At 54.3% G+C, this 13,715-nt stretch overlaps 1 long non-coding RNA gene across 1 annotated transcript; it reads left to right on the plus strand.

The window, feature by feature from the left end:
- Positions 1-314: 314 nt before the first annotated feature.
- LOC140475155 (uncharacterized) lies at positions 315-12,341 on the plus strand. Its single transcript, XR_011959731.1, has 4 exons — positions 315-444; positions 6,068-6,191; positions 10,954-11,115; positions 11,909-12,341. It is a non-coding gene; the product is annotated as an uncharacterized lncRNA (long non-coding RNA).
- The last annotated feature ends 1,374 nt before the right edge of the window (positions 12,342-13,715 follow it).

Below are 13,715 nucleotides of genomic sequence, written 5' to 3' on the forward strand. Positions count from 1 at the left end.
CTGATTGGTGTTGTAAGGGAGGGGGTGTGTTGGGGCTGATTGGTGTTGTAAGGGAGGGGGTGTGTTGGGGCTGATTCACTTTGGAAGAGGCTATTCGTTCCCTCCCCCAGTCACTGCTGGAATTTATTGTTCCGTTCAGACCTTTTCCCACTTTTATGTTTCACTTTGTTCCTCACCCCTGCACCCAGCTCCCCTTCCACCGCTCTGCTCCATATCCCCCACCCTTGGCTGTACTCTTCCCCACAACCCCTCCCATTCCATCCCCCCACCAGTGCCCTCCTCTCTCCCCTCCCCCCTCAGGTCCTGTGTGCCTCCCCTCCCCCACACTGTACCTCCCCGTAAACTCTGACATTTCCTATTCCTTACAGATTCGGGAGCAACTGCCTCATCGGAAAACAGTGAGTGTGAGGGCCCGAAGCCCCTAGACACCCCCGTCCTGAAGAAGTGAGTACCACTGTCCTGGAATCGTCCTGTGCTCTGTCTGTTGGGGGTGTTTGGGGGGGGCGGGGGTCAGGGTTGAAGCAGTTGAGGGGATTGCCGAGGGAGCAGGGTTAGAGTGTTTGGGGGGGGGGCAGGGTCAGGGTTGGATGGGTTAGGGAGCAGGGTCCAGTTCAGTGGGTATTGGTGATTGGTGGTGCAGGGTCATCAGCTGGGGGGGTTAGGGTCAGAGTGCGGGAGGGGAGGAGGAGCTGGGTTGGGGGCAGGATCAGGATCCAGGAGAGGTGAAGATCAGGCTCCAAGGAGCGTTGGAGCTGGGGGTCAGGACGGGGCCGGGGGGTGGGGGTGGGGAGGAGTGGGAGGTGGAGTCAGGGCACTGTGGGTGTGGGGGGTGGAGTCAGGGCACTGGGGGGGTGGGGGGAGAGGGAGGTGGGGGTGGGGGAGGTGGGGGGGGGGGGAGAGGGAGGTGGGGGTGGGGGAGGTGGGGGGGGGGAGAGGGGAGAGGGAGGTGGGGGTGGGGGAGGTGGGGGGGGGAGAGGGAGGTGGGGGTGGGGGAGGTGGGGGGGGGGGGGAGAGGGAGGTGGGGGTGGGGGAGGTGGGGGGGGGGAGAGGGAGGTGGGGGTGGGGGAGGTGGGGGGGGGGGAGAGGGAGGTGGGGGTGGGGGAGGTGGGGGGGGGAGAGGGAGGTGGGGGGGGGGAGAGGGAGGTGGGGGTGGGGGAGGTGGGGGGGGGGGGAGAGGGAGGTGGGGGGGGGGGGAGAGGGAGGTGGGGGTGGGGGAGGTGGGGGGGGGGAGGTGGGGGGGGGGAGAGGGAGGTGGGGGTGGGGGAGGTGGGGGGGGGGGGAGAGGGAGGTGGGGGGGGGGGAGAGGGAGGTGGGGGGGGGGGGAGAGGGAGGTGGGGGTGGGGGAGGTGGGGGGGGGGGAGAGGGAGGTGGGGGTGGGGGAGGTGGGGGGGGAGGGAGATGGGAGAGGGAGGTGGGGGTGGAGTCGGGGCACCGGAGTGGGGGGGTGGGGGGGGAGGTGGAGATGGGGGATGGGGGGTGGAGTCGGGGCACTGGGGATCCATTCCTCACCGATCCTGGTCAGTAATTGGGACGGTGGTCCATTCCTCACCGATCCTGGTCAGTAATTGGGACGGTGGTCCATTCCTCACCGATCCTGGTCAGTTATTGGGACGGTGGTCCATTCCTCACCGATCCTGGTCAGTAATTGGGACGGTGGTCCATTCCTCACCGATCCTGGTCAGTAATTGGGACGGTGGTCCATTCCTCACCGATCCTGGTCAGTAATTGGGACGGTGGACCATTCCTCACCGATCCTGGTCAGTAATTAGGACGGTGGTCCATTCCTCACCGATCCTGGTCAGTAATTGGGACGGTGACCCATTCCTCACCGATCCTGGTCAGTAATTGGGACGGTGGTCCATTCCTCACCGATCCTGGTCAGTAATTGGGACGGTGGTCCATGCCTCTCCGATCCTGGTCAGTAATTGGGACGGTGACACATTCCTCACCGATCCTGGTCAGTAATTGGGACGGTGGTCCATTCCTCACCGATCCTGGTCAGTAATTGGGACGGTGACCCATTCCTCACCGATCCTGGTCAGTAATTGGGACGGTGGTCCATTCCTCACCGATCCTGGTCAGTAATTGGGACGGTGGTCCATTCCTCACCGATCCTGGTCAGTAATTGGGACGGTGACCCATTCCTCACCGATCCTGGTCAGTAATTGGGACGGTGGTCCATTCCTCACCGATCCTGGTCAGTAATTGGGACAGTGGTCCATTCCTCACCGATCCTGGTCAGTAATTGGGACGGTGGTCCATTCCTCACCGATCCTGGTCAGTAATTGGGACAGTGGTCCATTCCTCACCGATCCTGGTCAGTAATTGGGACGGTGGTCCATTCCTCACCGATCCTGGTCAGTAATTGGGACAGTGGTCCATTCCTCACCGATCCTGGTCAGTAATTGGGACGGTGGTCCATTCCTCACCGATCCTGGTCAGTAATTGGGACGGTGGTCCATTCCTCACCGATCCTGGTCAGTTATTGGGACGGTGGTCCATTCCTCACCGATCCTGGTCAGTAATTGGGACGGTGGTCCATTCCTCACCGATCCTGGTCAGTAATTGGGACGGTGGTCCATTCCTCACCGATCCTGGTCAGTAATTGGGACGGTGGACCATTCCTCACCGATCCTGGTCAGTAATTGGGACGGTGGTCCATTCCTCACCGATCCTGGTCAGTAATTGGGACGGTGACCCATTCCTCACCGATCCTGGTCAGTAATTGGGACGGTGGTCCATTCCTCACCGATCCTGGTCAGTAATTGGGACGGTGGTCCATGCCTCTCCGATCCTGGTCAGTAATTGGGACGGTTACACATTCCTCACCGATCCTGGTCAGTAATTGGGACGGTGGTCCATTCCTCACCGATCCTGGTCAGTAATTGGGACGGTGACCCATTCCTCACCGATCCTGGTCAGTAATTGGGACGGTGGTCCATTCCTCACCGATCCTGGTCAGTAATTGGGACGGTGGTCCATTCCTCACCGATCCTGGTCAGTAATTGGGACGGTGACCCATTCCTCACCGATCCTGGTCAGTAATTGGGACGGTGGTCCATTCCTCACCGATCCTGGTCAGTAATTGGGACAGTGGTCCATTCCTCACCGATCCTGGTCAGTAATTGGGACGGTGGTCCATTCCTCACCGATCCTGGTCAGTAATTGGGACAGTGGTCCATTCCTCACCGATCCTGGTCAGTAATTGGGACGGTGGTCCATTCCTCACCGATCCTGGTCAGTAATTGGGACGGTGGTCCATTCCTCACCGATCCTGGTCAGTAATTGGGACGGTGGTCCATTCCTCACCGATCCTGGTCAGTAATTGGGACGGTGACCCATTCCTCACCGATCCTGGTCAGTAATTGGGACAGTGGTCCATTCCTCACCGATCCTGGTCAGTAATTGGGACGGTGACCCATTCCTCACCGATCCTGGTCAGTAATTGGGACGGTGACCCATTCCTCACCGATCCTGGTCAGTAATTGGGACGGTGGTCCATTCCTCACCGATCCTGGTCAGTAATTGGGACGGTGGTCCATTCCTCACCGATCCTGGTCAGTAATTGGGACGGTGGTCCATTCCTCACCGATCCTGGTCAGTAATTGGGACGGTGACCCATTCCTCACCGATCCTGGTCAGTAATTGGGACGGTGGTCCATTCCTCACCGATCCTGGTCAGTAATTGGGACGGTGACCCATTCCTCACCGATCCTGGTCAGTAATTGGGACGGTGACCCATTCCTCACCGATCCTGGTCAGTAATTGGGACGGTGGTCCATTCCTCACCGATCCTGGTCAGTAATTGGGACGGTGACCCATTCCTCACCGATCCTGGTCAGTAATTGGGACGGTGACCCATTCCTCACCGATCCTGGTCAGTAATTGGGACGGTGACCCATTCCTCACCGATCCTGGTCAGTAATTGGGACGGTGACCCATTCCTCACCGATCCTGGTCAGTAATTGGGACGGTGACCCATTCCTCACCGATCCTGGTCAGTAATTGGGACGGTGGTCCATTCCTCACCGATCCTGGTCAGTAATTGGGACAGTGGTCCATTCCTCACCGATCCTGGTCAGTAATTGGGACGGTGACCCATTCCTCACCGATCCTGGTCAGTAATTGGGACGGTGGTCCATTCCTCACCGATCCTGGTCAGTAATTGGGACGGTGGTCCATTCCTCACCGATCCTGGTCAGTAATTGGGACGGTGGTCCATTCCTCACCGATCCTGGTCAGTAATTGGGACGGTGGTCCATTCCTCACCGATCCTGGTCAGTAATTGGGACGGTGGTCCATTCCTCACCGATCCTGGTCAGTAATTGGGACGGTGGTCCATTCCTCACCGATCCTGGTCAGTAATTGGGACGGTGGTCCATTCCTCACCGATCCTGGTCAGTAATTGGGAAAGTGGTCCATTCCTCACCGATCCTGGTCAGTAATTGGGACGGTGGTCCATTCCTCACCGATCCTGGTCAATAATTGGGACGGTGGTCCATTCCTCACCGATCCTGGTCAGTAATTGGGACGGTGGTCCATTCCTCACCGATCCTGGTCAGTAATTGGGACGGTGGTCCATTCCTCACCGATCCTGGTCAGTAATTGGGACGGTGGTCCATTCCTCACCGATCCTGGTCAGTAATTGGGACGGTGACCCATTCCTCACCGATCCTGGTCAGTAATTGGGACGGTGGTCCATTCCTCACCGATCCTGGTCAGTAATTGGGACGGTGGTCCATTCCTCTCCGATCCTGGTCAGTAATTGGGACGGTGACCCATTCCTCACCGATCCTGGTCAGTAATTGGGACGGTGGTCCATTCCTCACCGATCCTGGTCAGTAATTGGGACGGTGGTCCATTCCTCACCGATCCTGGTCAGTAATTGGGACGGTGACCCATTCCTCACCGATCCTGGTCAGTAATTGGGACGGTGGTCCATTCCTCACCGATCCTGGTCAGTAATTGGGACGGTGGTCCATTCCTCACCGATCCTGGTCAGTAATTGGGACGGTGGTCCATTCCTCACCGATCCTGGTCAGTAATTGGGACGGTGACCCATTCCTCACCGATCCTGGTCAGTAATTGGGACGGTGGTCCATTCCTCACCGATCCTGGTCAGTAATTGGGACGGTGGTCCATTCCTCACCGATCCTGGTCAGTAATTGGGACGGTGGTCCATTCCTCACCGATCCTGGTCAGTAATTGGGACGGTGGTCCATTCCTCACCGATCCTGGTCAGTAATTGGGACGGTGGTCCATTCCTCACCGATCCTGGTCAGTAATTGGGACGGTGGTCCATTCCTCACCGATCCTGGTCAGTAATTGGGACGGTGGTCCATTCCTCACCGATCCTGGTCAGTAATTGGGACGGTGGTCCATTCCTCACCGATCCTGGTCAGTAATTGGGACGGTGGTCCATTCCTCACCGATCCTGGTCAGTAATTGGGACGGTGGTCCATTCCTCACCGATCCTGGTCAGTAATTGGGACGGTGGTCCATTCCTCACCGATCCTGGTCAGTAATTGGGACGGTGGTCCATTCCTCACCGATCCTGGTCAGTAATTGGGACGGTGGTCCATTCCTCACCGATCCTGGTCAGTAATTGGGACGGTGGTCCATTCCTCACCGATCCTGGTCAGTAATTGGGACGGTGGTCCATTCCTCACCGATCCTGGTCAGTAATTGGGACGGTGGTCCATTCCTCACCGATCCTGGTCAGTAATTGGGACGGTGACCCATTCCTCACCGATCCTGGTCAGTAATTGGGACGGTGGTCCATTCCTCACCGATCCTGGTCAGTAATTGGGACGGTGGTCCATTCCTCACCGATCCTGGTCAGTAATTGGGACGGTGGTCCATTCCTCACCGATCCTGGTCAGTAATTGGGACGGTGGTCCATTCCTCACCGATCCTGGTCAGTAATTGGGACGGTGGTCCATTCCTCACCGATCCTGGTCAGTAATTGGGACGGTGGTCCATTCCTCACCGATCCTGGTCAGTAATTGGGACGGTGGTCCATTCCTCACCGATCCTGGTCAGTAATTCTCTTGCTGTTCCCTCTCAGGAAGAGAAGTCCCCAGCTCGGAGGTTCTGCCTCTCCTTCACCATCCTCACTGACCCTGCAGGCCACCTTGGCGTATTCGCACTCTCAAACTCCAACTCCAACTCAGTCGCCGTACCTCAGCTCGGTGAGTCACACTGGGTCTCGATGCTTGTGCGGCTGATGAAGGGGGGTAACAGGCTGGGGCTGAGTTAGGGATGGGCCATAGCGTTGGCTGGGCTTGTGTTGGTCTAGGATCTGTTCCCGGGACTACCATCTTGCTGTGTTTGTCAGAGAGATGACTGACCTCCAACAACCAGAACCATCTTCCCAATGTGTCAAGTATAAGACCATAAGACATAAGAGTGGAAGTAAGGCCATTTGGCCCATCGAGTCCACTCCGCCATTCAATCATGGCTGATGGGCATTTCAACTCCACTTACCCGCATTCTCCCCGTAGCCCTTAATTCCTCGAGACAACAAGAATCTATCAATCTCTGCCTTGAAGAGATTTAACGTCCCGACCTCCACTGCACTCTGCGGCAATGAATTCCACAGGCCCACCACTCTCTGGCTGAAGAAATGTCTCCGTATTTCTGTTCTGAATTTACCCCCTCTAATTCTAAAGCTGTGTCCATGGGTCCTAGTCTCCTCACCTAACGGAAACAATTTCCTAGCGTCCACCCTCTCCAAGCCATGTATTATCTTGTACGTCTCTATTAAGTCTCCCCTTAATCTTCTTAACTCCAATGAATACAATCCCAGGATCCTCAGCTGTTCCTCATATGTTAGACCTACCATTCCAGGGATCATCCGTGTGAATCTCCGCTGGACACGTTCCAGTGCCAGTATGTCCTTCCTGAGGTCTGGGGTCCAAAACTGGACACAGTACTCCAAATGGGGCCTAACCAGAGCTTTATAAAGTCTCAGTAGCACAACAGTGCAGAGTTTATCTCCGATACCCATTGATTCCAGTTTTGCTAGGGCTCCTTGATGCCACAGTCAGTCAAGTGCTACCTCGATGTCCAGGGATATCATGCCCCTGTTTCCCTCTGGAATTCAGCTCTTTTGTCCATGTTTGAACCAAGGCTGTAATGAAGTCAGGAGCTGAGTGGCCCCAGGGGAACTGGGCCTCACTGAACAGGTTATTGCTGAGCAGGTGCTTGCTTTAGATTAGATTAGATTCCCTACAGTGTGGAAACAGGCCCTTCAGCCCAACAGGTCCACACCAACCCTCTGAAGAGCAACCCACCTAGACCCATTCCCCTAAATTAACCCCTGACCTAACACTACGGGCAATTTAGCATGGCCAAATCACCTAACTTGCACATCTTTGGAGTGCGGGAGGAAACCAGAGCACCCGGAGGAAACCCACGCAGACACGGGGAGAACGTGCAAACTCCACACAGACAGTTGCCTGAGGCGGGAATTGAACCCCCTGCCATCGTGCCGCCCTGATGATTGATGGGACAGTAATTGGCCAGGTTGGGTTTGTCATTTTTTTTATGTACAGGACATACCTGGGCAATTTTCCACATTGTTGAGTAGTTGCCAGTGTTGTAACTGTACTGGAAGAGCTTGGCTAGGGGAAGCTGCAAGTTCTGGAGCACCAGTCTTCGGTACTATAGCTGGAATGTTGTCAGGGCCCATAACCTTTGCAGTATCCAGCCCTTTCACAATATCATGTGAATCAAGTTGGCTGAGGACTGTGATGGTGGGGACAACTGAGATGGATTGGCCACTTCAGGCTGAAGAATGCTGTTAACAATGTGATGGTCTCTTCCATGTTGGGCTGTTGGGAGGGGGGGGGGGGGGGGAGTTCAAAAATAACAGCTTATTTTTAAGGTGAGAGGAGAAAGTTTGAAAAAGGACATAAGGGACAATGTTTTTATCCAGCGGGTGATGTGTGTGTGTGTGTGTGTGTGTGTGTGTGGAACGATGTGCCAGAGGAAGTGGTAAAGTTACAGCGTTTAAAAGGCAGTTGGATGGGTTTAGGAATAGGAAACACATGGAAGGATGTGGGCCAAGTGCAGAACATGTCGTTTGGTTTGGAAACAGTCTGTGTGGACTACCTAGACCAAAGGCATCAAAGTCAAAAAGAGTGGTGCTGGATAAACACAGCTGGTCAGGCAGCATCCGAGGAGCAGGAGAGTCCTCAGATACTGCCTGACCAGCTGTGCTTTTCCAGCACCACTCTTTTTGACTCTAATCTCTGGCATCTTCAGTTTTCACTTTCTCCCTATTTCGACCCAAGGGTCTGCTTCCCTGCTGTGTGACTCACGTAACTCGAGGATGGGATATTTGTGGAGCCACCTCCTGCTATGAGTTACTTAATTGTCTACCACCACCATTCATCGGATGTGGCAGGACTGCAGAGCTTAGATCTGATCAGTTGGTTGAGGGATCGCTGATCACTGAATACAACTGGCATGAGTAGTCCTGATTGATAGCTTCGGGAAGGCATGATGGCTCAGGGGTTAGCATTGATTAGATTAGATTAGATTACTTACAGTGTGGAAACAGGCCCTTCGGCCCAACAAGTCCACACCGCCCCGCCGAAGCGTAACCAACCCATACCCCTACATCTACATCTACCCCTTACCTAACACTACGGGCAATTTAGCATGGCCAATTCACCCTGACCTGCACATTTTTGGACTGTGGGAGGAAACCGGAGCACCCGAAGGAAACCCACGCAGACACAGGGAGAACGTGCAAACTCCACACAGAGTCGCCTGAGGCGGGAATTGAACCCGGGTCTCCGGCGCTGTGAGGCAGCAGTGCTAACCACTGTGCCACCGTGCTGCCTCACAGCGTCAGGGACCTGGGTTCGATTCCACCCTGGATAACTGTCCGTGTGGAATTTGCACATTCCTCCCATGTCTGTGTGGGATTTCCTCTGTGTGCTCCGGTTTCCTCCCACAGTCTAAAGATGTCTGGGCTAGGTGGATCGGCCATGGGAAATTTCTCCACAATGTCCAGGGATATGCAGGTTGGGGTGGATCGGCCATGGGAAATTTCTCCACAATGTCCAGGGATATGCAGGTTGGGGTGGATCGGCCATGGGAAATGCAGAGTTACACGGATAGGGTAGGGGGATAGGATACTCTTCGGAAAGTTGGAGTGGACTCGATGGGCTGAATAGCCTGCTTTCACACTGTAGGGATTGTATGATTCACCAGGTTGACACCTCATCTTTAGGTCTGGCTGGTGCTGCTGCTGGGATGCCCTCGTGCACTCTCCATTGAACCAGGGTTGAGCCCCTGGCTTGGTGTAACGGTTTAGTGGGGGATTTGCCAGCCTTGAGGTTGTAGATTGTGCTGGAGAACAGTTCTGCTGCTGTTAATGGCCCACAGGGCCTCACGAATGCCCCGTCTTGAGTTGCTAGCTCTGTTTGAAACCTGTCCCATTTAGGACGGTGATAGTGACACACAAATGATGGAGATTATTCTCAGTGTGAAAGTGGGATTTTGTCTCCACAAGGACTGTGCGGTGGTCACTCTTACCGATACTGTCATGGACAGATACATCTGCAGCTGGCAGAGGATGTTTTCCCTCTTGTTGGTTCCCTCATCACCTGCCGCAGACCCAGTCTAGCAGCTACGTCCTTTAGGACCCGACCAGCTCGATCAGTAATCCTGCTGCCAAGCATTGAAGTCCCCCACCCAGAGGACATTCTGTGCCCTTAACTGTTAAGTTTTTTTTACTCCTGAGGTCCTTACATACTTGATGCAACTGCAACACACCAGTTTCTGTGAAAAAGCAACAAAATTTATTAAAGACGCTACAGTACAGGCTTAATGCACACCTCGCAGAGTTTACAGGGTCTTGGCAAAAAGCCCTCTCTGAACAAAGGAAACAGTTTAAGTTTATAAAAGCTTGGACAAGCAAGGTGACACCCCCCGCCCCCCCAACCACCACCACCCCTCCTCCACCCCCACTCCACACGCACACGCGCGCACACACGCACGCGCGCACACACGCACACGCGCGCACACGCGCACACACACCCCGCACTCAACAAGGAAAGCACGTCCCCTTTATACAGGTTGGTTGGCAATGCTTACAGCTACACTGGCCACTCCCCCACAGTCACATGCCATTCAAGACAACTCACAGTCACACATTAGCCCAGGTACAATGGCAGGATGAGCTCATCCTCAGGGATAATGTAAATGCTCGTACCCTAAACCTAGGGATTTGTTTCTTGACTCAGTGCTTTCCCCAAGACAATACATACATGACAGACTTCTGGCCAGAAAGCATTTCTGAATCGAAGCGATTGAATTGATAGTTTAACTTGACAATAGCAGGGAAGTAATGTCTAATTGAAAGGTAAATTACAATGGGTAATCATCTGCATCCTTTTGTGGCTTTTGTCCCCACCCAAAGACAGCGCAGTTTAACCCTTTAATATTACATGAATGTCTAGAGAGACCATACAATTTAATCTTTTAACATTACATTACCATCCTCAGTGCTTCCCCTAAGTGTTGTTCAACATGGAGTACCATTGATCCAGCAGCAGAGGGAGGACGGTGTGTGGTTATCAGCAGGAGGTTTCCTTGCACATCTTTAAACCTGAAGCCACAAGACTTCATGGGATCTGGAGTCAATATTGAGGACTCCCAGGGAAACTCCCTCCCAGCTGTACACTGTTTGCTGTTCCCTCTGCTGGGTCAGTCCTGCTGGTGGGACAGGACACATCCAGAGATGGTGAATGGTGGTGCCTGGGACATTGTCCGGAAGGTATGATTTGGTGAGCACTGCTTTGTTAGGCTACGTTATGCTGCCTCAGAGTTGGGGTTTGGATGCTGGAGTTCGGGAGGGCTGGTGAGGGGGGGGGTGGTCTGCTATTGAATGGTGTGTGAGCCAGGCCTCAGTGTCTCTGCTCTGCCCTCCTTTTCCAGATGACCTCGCCCACCTTCAGCCCCTTTCCCTCAGAGTATCTGTCGTCCTACCCCAACACTCACGCCCCGGGGGCAACTGCGGCTGGGGGAGTGTCCAGCGCAAAACCGGACAAGATTAAACGGGAGAAAAGGGCTAAGGCCCAGAAAAGCAAGAGGGCAAAGGTAAGGGGGCAGATCGAGGGGGGGGGGGGGGGATACAGGGTTGGGGAGGGCAGGGTGGAGAAGTGAGGATGGGAACGGGGGAGTGGGGAAATGAGTGTTGGGGAGGAGGGGGGAAATTGGGGGACAAAGGGGTGGGAATAAGGGAGTGAATGTGAAGAGAGTTTGGGGGGAAGGTAAGGGAATAATGGAAATATGGTGCTGGGCAGGAAAGTGAGCACACTTTAATTTTTTTCTTTTTATCCCCCCCACACCTTTGTCTTCCTTCCACCTGCCCCACCTCTCTTGTGCCCCCTCTTCCCTTGCACCCCCTCTTCCCTTGTGCCCCTCACTCTCCCCTTGCCTCCCCTTGTGTACCCCCTTGCACCACCTTCCTCTGCTTGTGCCCCCTCACCCTCTCCCCTTGCGTACCCCCTTGCACCACCTTCCTCTGCTTGTGCCCCCTCACCCTCTCCCCTTGCGTACCCCCTTGCACCACCTTCCTCTGCTTGTGCCCCCTCACCCTCTCCCCTTGCGTACCCCCTTGCACCACCTTCCTCTGCTTGTGCCCTCTCACCCTCTCCCCTTGCGTACCCCCTTGCACCATCTTCCTCTGCTTGTGCCCCCTCACCCTCTCCCCTTGCGTACCCCCTTGCACCACCTTCCTCTGCTTGTGCCCCCTCACCCTCTCCCCTTGTGTACCCCCTTGCACCACCTTCCTCTGCTTGTGCCCCCTCACCCTCTCCCCTTGCCTCCCCTCACAATATCCCCTTACACCACCCCTTTCTCCGCTTGCTCCCCACTCTCCCCTCTCCAGCTACGAGTCCCTCTCCATTCCAGCCACCCAGAGTCCGTGACGATGTCATTTTCTTCACCCTCTGACCCGCTTTCGACCCTCTCCTCCAAGCTCCCTCCCACCACTATCCTTAGCACTGTCCCTCACCAGATGTTCAGTGATACTGGGGAGGGGAGTGATGACGATGGTATGGAAGGAGATGACGACCTGGTCATTGACATTCCGGAATAATTACCTGGGAGCATGGCGCATCCGGGACACAGGAAACTGGGAACATCGATACCCTGAATGTAGGAGATCTAGATCCTGGATTCACCCTGAATCCCAGAAGCCAGGAGACACAGAAACAGAAACATCCAACTTTGTTGATTGAGACTGGTACCTGGTTGATTCTGTTGCTCTCAATGGGATTTGTACCTTTCCTGATTTCTACAATAAATACTTGAATCACAAATCACATTGCCCGGTGAAGAGCAATCCACGGGTCACAATATCACTGCAAAGGTGTCGTCACCTTCACTCAGTCAATGTTATCATGGAATAGTTATCATTGAGTGCAGGTGAAGGTGATTGGGATGGGCAGGAAGGGAGAGGGGGATGGGCACGTGCAGGGAGGGGGAGGAACTGGCGAGGGGGGAAGTGGGTGGGGAAAATGGGCAGGGAGAGAGGGAGGTGTAGTTAGAGAGGGAGAAATAGGCAGGGGAACAGGGAGGTTGGGGAGAGTGCAGGTAGGGTTGACAGGCAGAGGGGGGAGTGGGCAGGAGGGGGGGATATAGGCTGGGGTTGCAGTCAGGGATCGGGGGGGGGATCAGGCAAGGAGAGAGGGGGAAACTAGGACAGGCAGACAGCAAGGGAAAGGGGCATAGGCCGGGAGGCGGGGGGGATGAAAGAGTTGCAGTAGATGGAGCAGGCTAGACAGGTAGAGATTAATGGAGGTGTAGTTGTGGAAGAGGGAGATAAATGGAATGAAGGTTAGTGATAGTGGAGGGGTAGACAGCCAGAGATTGAGGGAGAGATGGGTGAGGGGAGGAGGGAAGAGGATTGCTGCAGGTATAGTGATGGAGGGAGGACACACTAGTTGACCAAGTTACTGAAAAGCTGCTAGCAGGAACGCAGCAGCCCTGGCTGGTGCTACACCTTGACGTTTACCATTCTCGCCTGTGAGTGAGTCGCCGGGCTGAGGTTTTGGCAGAGATCTGAAAACCACCTGTCCCCAGGTGGGCATGTATCAAAGGAGAGTTGTCTCCACTGTTTCTCCTGACACTTCTCTGCCGATCCACATCTCTCAGCATCTCTCTACGACCCCTTGGTGTTTGTGAGACCTTACTCTGTGTAAATTGGCTGCTGTGTTTTGTTCTGATTCCAGTTTTTTTAAGAATGCTGGACAGGACTCTTTTTTTAAAAAAAAAAGTACTGCGTTGTTATTTAATTTTCAGTAACAAGTTTTTAAACTTTTTTGTGAAGATTTGTAGCTCGGGTTGTGGATGTTGCTTTCCTCACTGAGCTGCCGGATTGACCCACAGTTGTTTTGTAACAGTGCGACTTCTGTGAAGAGTTGTTCGACTCTGTTTGATATTTATGATCTGGTCTATTAAGGTAGGTTGTACCATTTCCGGTTTTGCTCTGCAGTGGTTTGGACATGGTGTCTATTTTTAGATGCTTGTTCATGGCATTGTGAGTTGAAACCCAGGCCTCTAGGAATTCCCATGCGTGTCTCGGGTTACCTTGTCTTAATACAGTTATGTTGTCCCAGTCAAATTGATGGCTGTCCTTGTCTGTGTATGTTGAGGTGAGGTCGTGCAGTTTTGCTGCAGGTTGGTGTTTGTCT

Source organism: Chiloscyllium punctatum, unplaced genomic scaffold (assembly GCF_047496795.1).
Source record: "Chiloscyllium punctatum isolate Juve2018m unplaced genomic scaffold, sChiPun1.3 scaffold_1436, whole genome shotgun sequence".
Classification (NCBI taxonomy): Eukaryota; Metazoa; Chordata; class Chondrichthyes; order Orectolobiformes; family Hemiscylliidae; genus Chiloscyllium; species Chiloscyllium punctatum.